The sequence below is a fragment of the Strix aluco genome, chromosome 9, assembly GCF_031877795.1.
Source record: "Strix aluco isolate bStrAlu1 chromosome 9, bStrAlu1.hap1, whole genome shotgun sequence".
NCBI classification, from domain to species: Eukaryota; Metazoa; Chordata; class Aves; order Strigiformes; family Strigidae; genus Strix; species Strix aluco.
Genome location: NC_133939.1, coordinates 29853300 through 29867538, shown reverse-complemented (window position 1 = coordinate 29867538; position 14239 = coordinate 29853300).

Here is a 14239-nt window from a genome sequence, read left to right as displayed (position 1 = left end):
TCATTTCAGCTTCTGTTGCAGCAGGAACTTGCATGAGTAACCCCTTTCCGTGTTCTTGTTTGCGGTGAATCGGGTCCCGTCAGGTGACGACCGCCCGGGAGATGGTGGTTGGGTGTCGGTGGCACAAGTGGGATAAGCCCATCCCAGCGGCTCCGGGTCCCGATGGCTCCCGGTCCTGTGCTCCCCCAAAAGCACGGCTTGGCACTCCCTGCGGTGGCAGCGCCCCGATAGCCAAGTAAAAGGGATTTGCTGAGTCATCTTGTGAAAAGCCAAGAACTTTTGCAACGTTTTAGAGCTCTGCCAGACGCCCGGGGGTCAGGCGAGATCCACCCCAGTGAGGCCGGTTACTTTATTAGTCTCAGTGTGTGCTTGGGGCGAACGTGTTTGCCCTGATTTCTGCAGCAAGCAGAGGGTATTAGAAGTTAACCTTTTCAGTACATAAATTAAAATGCAATTTGTCGTACTCACGGATTTATATGCTGTACACATGAGATTATCAAACTCTTGCCTGGCTGGTGATTGAAACCATGACTTGTTACTTTTTAATGCAGTTAGAATTTGTTCTTACATCATCTCTTCAAAGATTATTTCCCCTTTTATTGCTAGATGTAATCCTGTTTTGGGATGTATTTTATCCCCATTTCATACTGCTGTTTGTTAGAACAGCCAAATATGGGGTATATAAAGTTGCTGTGATTTAATTTGAGACTTTTAATGGAAAATAATTTCACTTTTAAAATATGAAGCAATGATAGTTATTTATTGACAGTTCATATATAAGTAATATTTAGTATATGGGTTAAGTGAATACTTACACTTGAGAAAATGTTATTTCCAATTAACTATTTGACTGTGAGAGCTGATCAGCTACATAGGGCTGTCCCTGCTGTTCCCTATCGCCTGTTTGGGTGTAAGGCCTTGGTCATCCCTTTGCTCAGCCCATCGTTATTTTCTCAGAACCAGACCTGTGTCAGAAAGAGAGGGTAGAGCCATGCCCAGATATACCAGGCTGGAGACTAAAGGGCAGATCCTGACCACCTCTTTGTTAATCTCAGACAGGAAAACACAGCATGTAGCTGCTATCACAGCTACTTTGTTGGAAAGCAAAGTCTCTTAATCTTCTCGCTTTATGCTACTAATTCTTCCCTCGTGCTGCGTGTAATCCAAGATTAGCAGCATTGTCTTCTAATTTTATTTTTTAAACTATCACGGAAATCTCATTAACTAGAGGGAACTTCTAAAATGTCTTCAGGGATTTATTTTTAAACAAATTAATCAAATAATTTAGCTAACATAGTTCTCCATTGTCCACAGAAGATTCTTCCAGGAATGGACTCCTGGCTGTTACACATCAGTTTCGATCACTTGTTCCAATAAGAAAAATATGTACTTAATTCTCCACTTCTGGCTGTCTCTTGGAATTTAATTTTTTTCTAAATTCATGCTTGTATTCTCACTGAAAAAATGTGTTATTAGTCTAAAGGAAAGAAAGTTGGTTCATCCAGTAAGAAGTATGGAGCACAAACTTCCACTGTTGGCTGCTCCAGGATCTCCTTCCCTCTGTTTCCTCCCAACTAGATTTAAAGGCCTGCAGCATCTTGTGGAAGCAACAAAAGACACTCCCGCAAGGTTTTTAGTACAATGGTGTTGAGAGAGGGTTTGTTTACAGCTGTGCCAAAAGTACAACAAGAAAACCAAGCTGCTTTTCAGGTTCAAAGAGCAGGAGCCAACGCCATGTCTCTCTTTGCCATCAGTGCTATGACTAAACCCGTGCAAGGTCGCTGCTTTATCTGTAGATACAAAAATCTCGGACAAGACTATCCAAGACTGGGCAACAGCCACCTTGTTATAATTACTCCATCGCCATTTGCTTACTGATTCCTCTGTAACCTCAGAGATGCAAGAGAAAACCATTGTTTCTTACAGTAGCAGTTATTAGGGATATGAAATAGCATTTTCCTAACTGAACAATGTTTGTGCTGGAGAAAAATGGCAGCTGTGCCTTCTGCCGCTTGCTTTGTTGCTGCCTCTTTGCGTGACCTAACACATCCGTGATGTTTTAAGCTCATGGATGTTTAGCTTAAGAGTTAAACGTCTGTGCGGCACCACGTGTAAGAAGCTGGAGGTTAAGTTAATCAAAGCTTTAACAGAGGGAACCCTAAGAAACTGTCACCCACATACAGGGCTTGGGTCCCTTCAAATAACATTTATTAGTACTCAGGTAACAATACAAAGACGACTTAATGGATTAGCAAGGAAAAGACATGGAAAACACTTGGGCCAAGGGCTGCAGTGGCCTGATGGCACCACACCAAGCCAGGGCATCGCCGGTCCACACACACCGTGCCCGCTGTGCCTGCTTCCCAAAGCCAGCCCAGGCAAGTCCCCCAGCAGCACAAACACTCCCCCTGGTTTCCTAGCAGCAGAAGACTGGGAAATTAATGCTCTGCACATGAAGGACATCAGTCCTGGGGGTAAGGGTGGGTAAGGCTGCTGGTCCCTGCGAGCAGGGGAGCAGAGCACAGAGGAACGAGGCACCGCGTGGCCATGGGAAGCAACAAGGATGTGCCTGGAGATGCCTTTGCAGCACAACACTTCCTCCAGCGGGGCTGGATCTGGCCCCTGAAAGCCCCTCAGTACTGGGCTGCTCCAGCTTCTCCTCCAAATCCCAGTTCATGAGCATTTCCCAGCCATTCTTCTGGCAGTCGGGGGTTAATGGGCCCCATCACCCCCAGGAGAGGTAAAGCCAACCACTGCTGTGGTGGATTTTAAGGAAATTTTAACAGTGGTAGGAACGATTTATAAATATTAATACCTTGTAGTACTCTGGTGTCTGTCTGCGTGGCTGCTTGCTAGATGCTGCTGAAAATATATAGTATGGAGACAGGGCATTGATTCATATCGTGATGAGGAGGGTCACCGTAATGTGCTCCAAACAGCTTTTAAATGATGACTGTGGAGGAATTAAGACCAGTTTAATCCGACTAAATAATACTCCTAATGATAAACCATTAAAATCAAGTTGACTTTTAGATTCTAGCAATTGTATCAGACAAGGTGATTACACTCAACATCAGTATTGATAATCATTAAAATAGATTAAACTATCGACTGAGAAATAAGAAACACTGGTTGACTCTGGCAGAGTGCTCGTTTGGCTTTACAGCAGTGCCCTTCCTGCTCCCTGAAACTTCTCACTGCTACGTGGAGATTCAGGCAGGTACCAGCTACTGTTCTTCATGAGCATCACGTGCCTTCAAATTAGCACCTATTGTAACAGCACATTTTATCTTTAAATGTCTTTGGAGGACGGGTTGCAGGCTTCAGGAAGAAAGCATCATTTTGTCTGACTTAATAGTGGGCCACAGGCTTGTACCCGCTCCTGCTTGGAGCCCAAGCCACTGGCCAGCTGAAGGATGTCTTCCAGGGTCTCAACACACCCAGAGAGAATGGTCCTCCCCGGGAAATGAGCCTTTATTTCTCAGCACAACCTCAGTGACTCTGCATTTCCTTCAGCAGCAGCCTGAACTTTCTCCTCTTAAAAGAAGTTCTTGTAGACATGTCCCGAAGTGCCTTGTACATCAAACGACTCAGTTCTTCTGACAAAGCTGAACAAATGGAGCTGCCTGAGCTACTGACTGAGTAAAAAAGCCTCAGCGCCTGAGGTGGAGCGTAGACGGACCCAAGGTAGCCCTAAACCCGCCCGCCCATGGGCCAGGCATCTCATGCGGACTAGCACCCTCTCCTTAGGGGACCCTGGCTCAGCAGGAGGTGGGACACTGAGCTGAAACTGGTGCAAGTTCAGGGAAGGCTGGTGCCTCCCCCAGCCACCATGGCCCGTGGGGCAGAGCACCTGGTGTGGACGGTGGTGGGGGAAGGCTGGAGCCGAGTGGTTGGGCAGGGTGGCACAGTCCTCCGCAGCCCCTCTGCTCCAGGACAGTCCCCTAGAACCAAGGTCATGGCATCTACAGCTAAACCAGAGACTTTTGCAGGCCCAGTAGTAAGTGAAGATAATAAGAAGGACCAGAAGAAGCCAAGGAAGGGGGATGTGATGCTGGGGGAGAGGAGAGGGAGGGGTGTGTGAAGAGGAGGAGAAACCACCTAGTCAGAATTGATCTTTTTTTGCCATAGGCAGCACCTGCTGCCTGATGGATTGGCCATAACACGGGAGCTTGATGTTAAAAATATCCTCCATATCAACAAGTGAAGGTATTTTGCAAGTGGGGAGAATGGAGGATGCGGAAGAGCTCTTGGGCACGTTGGAGGAGAAATTGCTCAGTGTTCAAAATGGCTTCTTGGAAATACAGTGTCCTGCTCCAGAGCTCTCTGTGAGCAGCCTTTAGGTCGGTACTTTACCCTCTGCCCTTTGCTGTAACGCAGTCTGGCCGTGATCGGGGTGCTCTGGTGAAGTGTGGCTGCTGGTTTGCTACAGGGATATTGAACACTCCCCTGTCTGTGCCTTCAATTGCAAAGGGCTTTTTAAAATTGATTACTGGTCTGGCTCAAGTTATTGTATGATCCTGTAAATATAGAGAGAAGATGGGCATTTTATGATGTCTGACTTCCCTACAATATTTTTTTATTAAGTAAACTGTAATGGAAATATTGGGTTTTCATTTCTTGCTTGCTTCTTTTCCAACAATTGCCAGTAAATCAAAGTTGCAAAAAGCCATCTCTCCCTCTGCGCTGGCAGAGCTAACAGCAGGCTGGTGGTCACTTTTTTTGGAAATGAGACCGCCTTATTTCTAGGCACTCAGCAGACTTCAGTGCTGATGTATTGACACTTACGGCTTTCAGATCAAGGAAATAGTGGAGGATAGCATTTCCAGCAGAGAAATGCCCATATTTTAAAATAAGGACTGCCAGCTGTAGTTACGCCAATTCGCTGAGATACAAAAGTGCCACGCTTAGAAAGCAAGCAAGTATTTCTTCCCCTCTTCTTCCAGCATCTCTGTTTGTTTGTGTGTCTCCATACAGCATGTCAGGCATGTTGGATAGTAGAGAAACCCCCTGCAAGCCACTAGCCACGGGGCTGGGCTCTGGGCACCTCTCCCATCACACATCTAAGGGCCGTTTTTGATTTTTGTAGCACGGGCCCATTTGAGTTGGCCCTGGACAAATGTATGGAGTTGATGATGTCTAAGCACATCTATGATGATTAATTTGGAGATGAGTCCTGCAGTAGAGCCTCGTGTCTCAGCGCTCTCCCTGGGTTGCAAGCAAGCAAAAACTCATATAGAAGGAATGTTTAAATGCTGAACATAGAAATTTTTTCTGCATTTATGTGTCTGGTTTTTAAAGTATGAAAGCTGGAAGCTCTCTACAAGTCCTAGGGTGCTGCCGTCCTCTCTTGTATATATATTTATAGTGAATAAGCAAGGAATGTTTGCTGTAGGATGAAATGGTAAGGGGCTGTTGAATTGCCAGCAGCTGCAGGGGCAGAGCTGCTGCCCAGCTGTGAGCCCGACCTCGCTCCGCTCAGTCAGACCACAGCACCGCTTCACAACTGGTTGAGTTTGTTGAACCAGAGCTGTAGCAAAAGCACTTCCTTCCACTTTTATCTTTGCTTATTGTTTTGTTCCTAAATATTAAGATTGTTTGACTGATCAGCCTCATGCCTGCATGCAGAGCCCAGCACAGGCTGTGCGTTCCCATCCCTCCCCTGTGCTGCGATGCCGGGCTGAGCTGCACCCCTGTGAAACCTCCTTTTAAACCTTTCTGGTGTCATATGCTTAAAACCAGAAAGAAGCCGGCCCTGGGTTTATTTAAGGATACACGTGCATGGCGACTCCCCCTCACGCCGGGGAGTTGGTCCCCGAGGCCGCGCACCCGTTTCATCGGGCTGACCTGGTTGGGCTGGTTGTGTGCTGGCCTTGTCCTTCAAACACCCTCGGATGGACCCTTCAACACCGGGGCTTCACTGCAGAAGAGGCGCCGCTCTCCAGCACGTCCGCTTCCATTTGGTAGCGTCTGAGCACAACCGCAGGGTGACTGCTTCCTCCTCGGCCGATCCTCGGCGCTCTGCTCCTCTTTCACACATCTCCTTCATCAACTTCTCCCTCCTTGCTGCGTCAGGCCAGGGGACATGGTTCCTCGAGCGGGTGGTAACGGTTGTGCCGTGGCAGAGGGCCGGGAGCCCCACGGCTGGCCGGGACATCTCTGCCGGCTCTGCAGGAGGAAACTGCGAGCCCACGGCCCCAACCCAGCCGGAGCCGTTCCCACCAGATGGAGCAGTTGTTGTTCTGGAGCTGCCGAGCCAGGAAACCCCAAACCCTGCGGGGCCCCCGGGGCTGCATCCCCCGGCCCCGAGGAGGGACCCGGCAGTGCATCCTCACAAAGTGCCCTGCAAGCTCTGCGGCTGGTCTCATCTTTCAACCCAGGGTGTAAATCTGGAACAAAAGTCACAGAGCCGTGCAAGCCGAGCTGAAGCACTGCCTCTGAGTTGATCCTTTGCTTTGCTTTTTGGCAACTCCTCTCTTTTTGAGCATGCCCAAGCCTCTGCCCATGTTTTTTCCTAACTTTGCCATTTGTCAGACACAGGGGACTGGTGCTTTTGTAGCCAACTGTCTCTTTTCACCTGCTTTGGCCAAAATGCCAAACAGGTGCTTAAAAATCATGCGACACTTAAAAGTCAAACGTGGCCCAGCTGCAGATCCGGGTGGGCCTTTCCCGGGTGCGAGCCACGGGCTGACCGAGGGGCCCGGATCTGCGTCAGCCCCGGTTGTGCTTCAGTTCCACAAGTGCCACCGACACCGTGGCGTGGGTGAGGTGCACCCGTGTGGGGCTGTGGCTGGTATTTGATCTGGAGGGTGCGTTCCCCAGGCTCTGGACGGGAGAGGGGTGTTGCTGGGCTGAGTGGGGACCCCCAGCAGTGGGTTGCCCATGGTGCAGAGCCTGGGATGCTCAGTCAAGAGCCTGCTCATGCACCAGGGATGCGCCAGGGCCTGGAAAAACACGAGCACTGAGTTTACCCATCTAATCTGCATTTTGCCCTGAATTCCATCCCGTGCCCTTGCTCCGCGTGGATCTGACACCTGCCCTGTGAAGGAAAGCAGGGGGTTTTCCCCCAACCCTGGCAGCAGAGAGGTGCTGCTCCCCAGGAGAACAACCCATGATGTTGGCCCCACACATATCACTGAGTGGTACCTTCATGTGCTGCTGCAGTGGGAGTAGGAAACCTGTTCAAATTGCCCACCTTTGGGCTTCTTGACTTTGTTTTGCTATAGCTTTAAAAAAATTGTTCCCAACCCATCTGGCCTTCTTGCAAGGGTTGCATATTGCCATGGACTGGCAGTGCCTTCTTCCTGCAGGCAGGTACCTTCACAATAATCAGGCTCAAGTTTTTCACCTGATCTACTGGAGATGAAACTTGGGCTCCAGGTATCCCTAAAAGCTGGAAGGCTCAGCTGCAGCTCCAGGTGTTGCAGTTCAGAACTGGCTCTGCGCTGGTGAAATGTAAAGTTATGATTTATTATTGCATACAGCGTAATTCATTTTTATATTGAAAGTAATATTATGTTATATAATCAAATCTCATTTGTTATTTATTGCATTCTCGCCCTGCACAGATGTGGACACTTCACCCTCTCTCCTGGTGGATAATGTCCTTCGTGCTTTTGCTGGTGGGGCTGTGGGGACCCTGCCCGGGAGCCGGAGGGATGGGATGGGGTAAAATCTCTCCAAAGGAAACCAACATCTTTTGCCCATTTGTGCATCTAAAACTGCAGTAACTTCTGCAAAGTGTGACCCCAGAGCAGCTGAGCTGGCTGGCAGTGGGACAGGAGCCATGGCTTGTCCTGGGAGATGTGTCTTCAGCCAAACATTTGCAATAAAACACTTGGATGTCACACTGCTGCTGCTGCTGCTACAAAAGACCCCCACAAAAGGATGCTGTTGGCCCCAAACCCCCACACATTTCTTGTGCATGTAACTCTCCCAGGCCTGGTTTTTTTTTTTCTGGTGCTGCCATGGGAGTGTCACAGCAGGCAGGGCAGGCAGGCCTAGGCACGCACAGATTCCTACCGTGCTGCCTGGGCACCAAAATACAGACCTAGGTGCTGCTAAAGCACAAATCCTGCTGCTCAGTTCATCAACAACCTGCAGCACGAGCGCTTTCATCGGCCACGGCGAGCCAAGACCGTGCTCTGCCGGCGCCTGCCGCCCAAAGAGCGGGGTCCAGCCGTGCCCCGTGTAAAACCCACGTCTCACCGAGAGAAAGTGAGATATTTTTTGGATGCAAGTCATGCTGCATTGAGCCCAGATCGCTGATGTGTGCCCCTGCTCCATATTGTACACCGTGTCTGGCTTAATTTAGAAACAGCGTGAGCTAAAGGGGCTTGGAAGGGGTCTGCATTGCACCAAGGTCTACAGGTCTTCAGTGCCAACCCCAATTGCTGCACACACAGAGCCTTTAGTTTAGAACAGATTATAATATATATATCCCAGATGTATTAAGCTTTAGAGCATGTCTTTTCTCCTAATCTTCCCTGTGCCAACACGTATCAGTTCACTCTCCCTACCGACAACAGACAAATTATTTTAGTGGTGCTTTGGAACGCAATGTAACCGACAACAGATATAACGCAATCCTGGCGGCTACCACCGCTGCGTGAAGATGCCCCAAGCACAGAGCTGGAGACAGGTTTTATTTTAAGCCCTCTTTATTCAATATTTCATTTTATACTTAAAAATGGGCATATGATGGGGACATATTAGATGTTGATCTTCTTGCTCAACTATCTGCTAATGTGATTTTTGGTATCGCATTATGAGGAAACTCTGAATTCTTTTATCTTTATGTAAAAGTGCTGCCACAAATCCAAACAAGTTTTCAGTGTGATGAGACCCTTAAAAAGAGGGATTTTTTTGTTGTTGTTGTTACTGATGCCTTCTGAAAGGGATACCCTTAAGATACAGGAAGAGCTATAGCTGCCGGTGTTCTGAATTGCTCTGACAGCTTATACTGCAAAGGGAGCCTTGACAGTGATGGATAACCTCTGCAACTTCTCAGCAGCGGGTTTGGTTTGTCCTGCTTTTGCTTTGTGTTTGTGTCAGGTTTTTCACATGGGGCTACGCTCAGCCTTTATACGCTTGCTGCCTGGCTCCCTCCTCCCCGCCATGGGCAGGGCAGGCAGCGTGGGCAGCACAGGCAGCACACGGGCAGGGCGGCTGCTGGAGGGGTGTGTTTTCCCTGCAGCCTCCCAGCAGCCCCAAAGCTCCTGGGCAGCACCCCTGAAACGGCACGGGAAAGCACCAAGACACCCCGGCCGGGCAAGGTTTTGCTCTCACAAATGATTTGGGGTAAAAGAAATCTGGGAGCTCACAGCGTAGGAGTTATTTGTCAACAAGTCAATGTGTGTGTCAGAACAAACTGCTTGCAAATGATGCCGGGAGTAGCAAAATCTTTCAGGAGCAGGTTGCTCGTAGGCAAACACCTCGAGGTAAAGAGCAGACCTTGCCAAGACATCCCTTGCACTCCATATCTGATACTGCAGGGCTTTCCACCATCTCTTGTCCATAACTTTTTGTCACTGTTTATGTTGTTCGGTTTTGCTTGGAACATTTTAATAAAATCACTGCTTTAACATAGAAGGACTTTTCTGGACAGCTTAGTACTGCTTGTATAGACTCATTGATTTCAATAAGGTGATCTTGTGGTAGCAAAGAAATGAGTGTGCACTTGGGAGTGAGGATTTAAGGGAGTTGTTTTGTTGTGTTTGAGGTCTTGGAGAGGAGACAAGTGAGTGCTTTGGCCATATTGCCCAAGTAATAAAACGTTTATAGACATGGGAAATGGCCCATGAGACTTTGTAAAATCTTCTTCACTTAAAAGGAATTGGCTAGGCAGTAGCTTTAAAAAGGAAAGAAGAAAAAGATGTGGGAAGAGGATTGATGGAAAGTGGAGTGAAGGCACTGAGAAAGAAGGTTTGAGGTTATCCTTGAGGTTGTCCTTGAGGCTGTTACCCTCAGTCCCTCGTGGGCTCTGGGGCAGGAGCCATCCCTCGCCCGCACGGAGCCAGCAGCACAGGGCAGCCCCTGGGCCATGCTGGAGAGGACACGCACAAGCTGTGGTTCACCCCAAAGGGTTTGAGCATCCTCTGTTACAGATGTGGTAATTAATGCTGTTGTGGTTCGTTACCGTGAGCTCTCTCCTACTCCTGCACTTGCAAGGTGGCACATTCCTACTTAGCGCCTGCGGACACAACAAGGCTTCCTTTCACCCAACTTAGCATTAATAATGAAACGTTGGCAAATTTTCAAAAAATTTAATATCTGAGAAATTTCTGCCTCTTGCTGCTCTCCATTGGTGAAGAAAGGAAGTGGGGACCATGGTGGGCTGAGCTGAGCTGGCTGGAGGGGACCCCCCCAACTCTTCCTCATCCTGTGATCAGGGTACTCGGGATCACCTTCCAGTGAGCAACGGAGTCATCAGGAAAATGACTGCCAATGCCAGTTCTTTGGGGGTGTCCCATGAAGGCCAGGTATCTCAGTGCAAGCCCACCTCTAATTAATAGCAGTATTTGTTTAAACAGATCAATGTCTGTCCTTGACCTCAATGCACAATTTAAGCTATTACCGTATCACTAAATATGAAATGAACTATAATACATTTGAGAGGCAAACCACTTATATCGAACCCGGTAATACAGATGAGAATCTTTTATTACATCCAATGAAAGCTGTGTGGTTATATTTAAATACTCCAACTGCTAAAGGCTGCAATGAAAGGCTTTTCCACAGCTAATTTACCGAGGAGCGTTGTGGAGGCTAACCCAGGCCTCCAGCACACATCATCTCTCCCAAGAAAAAATTGTGTTGGAGTGAGGGAGCTCTGCTACTTGTAATTAAAATAGTTCACTTAATGTATGCTGAAAATAGTTCTCACAGTAAATGCACAGAGCTACAAAATGAGGGGAAAACTCAGAGTGAGGTATAAGATACACTGAAGATTTGCATTCGTGGCTCGGGGTCTGCTGGTTGTGTCACTGTGGCCTTCGCAGGGGGCAGGGGATGAGCCCTGGGAAAAATAAGCAGCAAACAGAACAGGGAATGCTACCTCAGCGCTCCTCAAACCCAGTGCAATCAGGATTAAGAGATTGTCTCCAACAGAAGCGACGATTGAGGAGCTGTGATAACTAACTGAAGGCTTGGCCTCCGGAATGTACTTCTAATTAGCGGCAAGTTTAAAAGTCTCCTCTAGCACATGGGTAAGCAGAATCTTGGAGTAATATAGAGGCTGTCAATGATGCTTTTATGTTCAAAAAAGCCTGTATTGCGCTCTGGGTCAATGAGAAGCTGTGAGAGGTGAGGACTGTTCAATACTCATGGCCTAAGATCTGCAGAAATCTCCATAATATAGAAATGGATTCTGCAGGGACAGGAATGCTAAAAGGCGGCATCACCACTTCGGGCGGTCGCTGGCGTGCTGCTCCGTGCACCATAAACATCACCATTAGAGGTGTACCTCTATACCTTTATACTTTCCTATGACACCCTTTCTAAGAACAAAAAAAAAGCTAAAAAATTACAAGAATTAGGAAAAGAAAGCAGTACTACTGGTACTGGTTTCCCCGTGCGCACGGCTGTGATTGTGTGTGGTTTCCTTAAATTGTTGGCAATTCTTCTGTGGGTCAGGCTTAGGTACCACACCATGCTGTAGCTTTCATGACTGCTAGATGCATTAGATTCATTTTATAAATTTGTTATAAATTTGGGGGGAAAAAACCAGGGCGCGGGGGCAGTTTTCCTCTCTGTGCAAACCATCTCTCCAGGAGCGCTCTCCTGGCTCTGGCTGCGGTGCAGAATGAGGGTTTTTCATTTACAGTCCCAAAGGTAAAGTTGTTAGTGAATGCTGATCATTCCTCTTTAGTCTAAATTAATTAAATGACACAGTATCTATTGTATGAAATAAATGGGGATCATTTTACATGGTATACTGTATACAGCGATTATAATGTGTGATCTTCCTAGAGAAATATGGGAAAACAATGTCCTTTGCTGGAACAGGCGCGGCATTCCCCTGCGCCGCGATACATCTCCTTGTTAAGCAGTAATGCAATATAATCCGCAGCGACTTAATAACTAACATGACAGATGTATAATCTAGAGTAATGTAAAACGTTGTCAGCACAAGATGCACGTGACTATCTTTCATCCGAAACATGTGTAAATCACCAGCCTTCCCGCACCCCCAGCAGCAAACAAAAGCTGCGCCCGTGCCGGTGGAAAGGCAGACGATCAGCACATGAACGCTGAAAAGCTGCTCGTGTTTTCAATCTGCGTTAAATAATTACGCAATCAGACCTCTGTTGATACCCGTACCCCAAATTAGTTTATTGTAAGTCTGGTCTGCTAAGGCTTCCATGTGGCTTGTAAGCTTCGCTGCCTCCTGACTGGCATCCTCCGAGTATTTCAGGAGAAAAGCCTTTACACCCGCCTCAGGAGCGCTCCAAATATGCATTAGTGCAAATTGCTTCATGTCACATTGCCATTTTCAGTAAAAAAAATTGCAGTGCAGTGATACACCGCTGTCAGCCCGAGGAGAGGGGTCGCAGCACGTGTCCATTCCCAGCATGAGCGATGGCTGCTGTTGGAACCGAAGTTTGTCTTAGGAGTCATCATCAAATCTTCAGAAAGTGTTGCTGAGGGAGAAGCATCAGCCAAAATTCATCATAAATCATTTTAAATAATAAGACCACAGTCAATAAAACACATGGAGGAGGAGGAGTTTTGGAAATTCCTTTGGAAAAGATCCAGCTCCTTTCAGGATCATCCTCCAAGATGTTTATAGCGCTGGTGAGCAGCCCTGGGGGTGAAGTGCCCAGTGATGTGCCCGGGACCTGGCTGCCCAGCCCCGCGCAGGATGCGGCCCCAGGGCATGGACCAAGGCTTCCCAGAGCCGGATGTGCAATGCGTGATATGGACACAGAAAACAACATTTAAATTTCTGTTTATTAAGTTTCGATTAGTCTGTGCTTAATTACCACAAAGGGACATCACAAAGCTGCTCTCACCCTTTCCCCTTCTGAATGTTTGCTTATATAAAACACCTCATATTAGGCAAGAAAAATTATAGGTTGTGTGAAACTATGCACATATTCCTTGTTTGTGTTATCTTCCACTGAGAAATTTTCTGTGATAGTGTCCTGGAAAGGAAAAACTATTCAATGTTTTTCAAAAACTAAAATAAACTAGAAATTTTGGGTCTTCAATACATTACATTTCCAGCATCTCTGAGAATCGTTGCTTCTCATGGTGCTGTTGGTGCTGCTGGCGGGGTACGGCGCTCCCTCGGTCCCTCCACATCTACAGCAGGAGCTTGGGGCTTGGATACTTGGGTTTTGCTCGGGGTGGAGGGTGCAGTTAGAAATGATTTAGGAGAGGGTTTACCTTTATTTTTGCCATTCCTCAGGAACACAGTGCTGTGGGCTCGGAGGGCCACAGCTGTAAATCTGTCAGATATATAATCGGCCATGAGACAAATGGTTTTGAGCATCTGGGTTCAGGATTGTCAAGTAACTTTGCTGATAAGGTTTTTTTCAAAATTTCTCAGCACTTGATTACGCACACTGCTGATATTTACTTTCAGGAAGAGCAAATAGTTTTTGTGTTTTCCAACCGCGCTAAACTTGGACTCCTGATACTTCATATAAGCCCTGTCCTAGCTGAGCTCTTTGCAATTGCCCTGAAGGAAAATGGAAATATGAAGGAAATATGGATAAAGGGAAATCAAACAGAGTACAAAGAAATGAAGAGCCAAATTTTAGGGGGAGATGAGCACTTCTGCACACAATGCTCCCACTCCTGTGCTCTCTGTGTTCATATATTCTTGTTTTGACTCATCCTGTAACTCCAGCTGTGGCCAAAGGCTTCTGAGAAAGCAGTTCAAATATAAATTTTATGTTAAAGTGGAGGAATCAACAGAATTATTCAACTAGTGCAGAAACAGCCTTAGTAAAGCAAGTGTGTAGCATTTCAGCTATTAATGTATTATTCCCTAACAGCATTTCTCATTCTTTGAAACAGCAGATTTGGAACGCTCCAGTTTAGATAAGAAAATAAAATATGCAAAAGCTCTTCCAAATAATAGTTTTCATTAATCTCTGGTGAAATCCCACAGAAAGCTGTGCAGGGTGATTTGTCTCATTTCTCCTACCAACCAGGATCCATCCTGCTCCGTGCAGCACCCGGGTCCCCTCTCCTGGCAGGCGCCAACCCTGCGCCCCACGTCCCTGCTGCC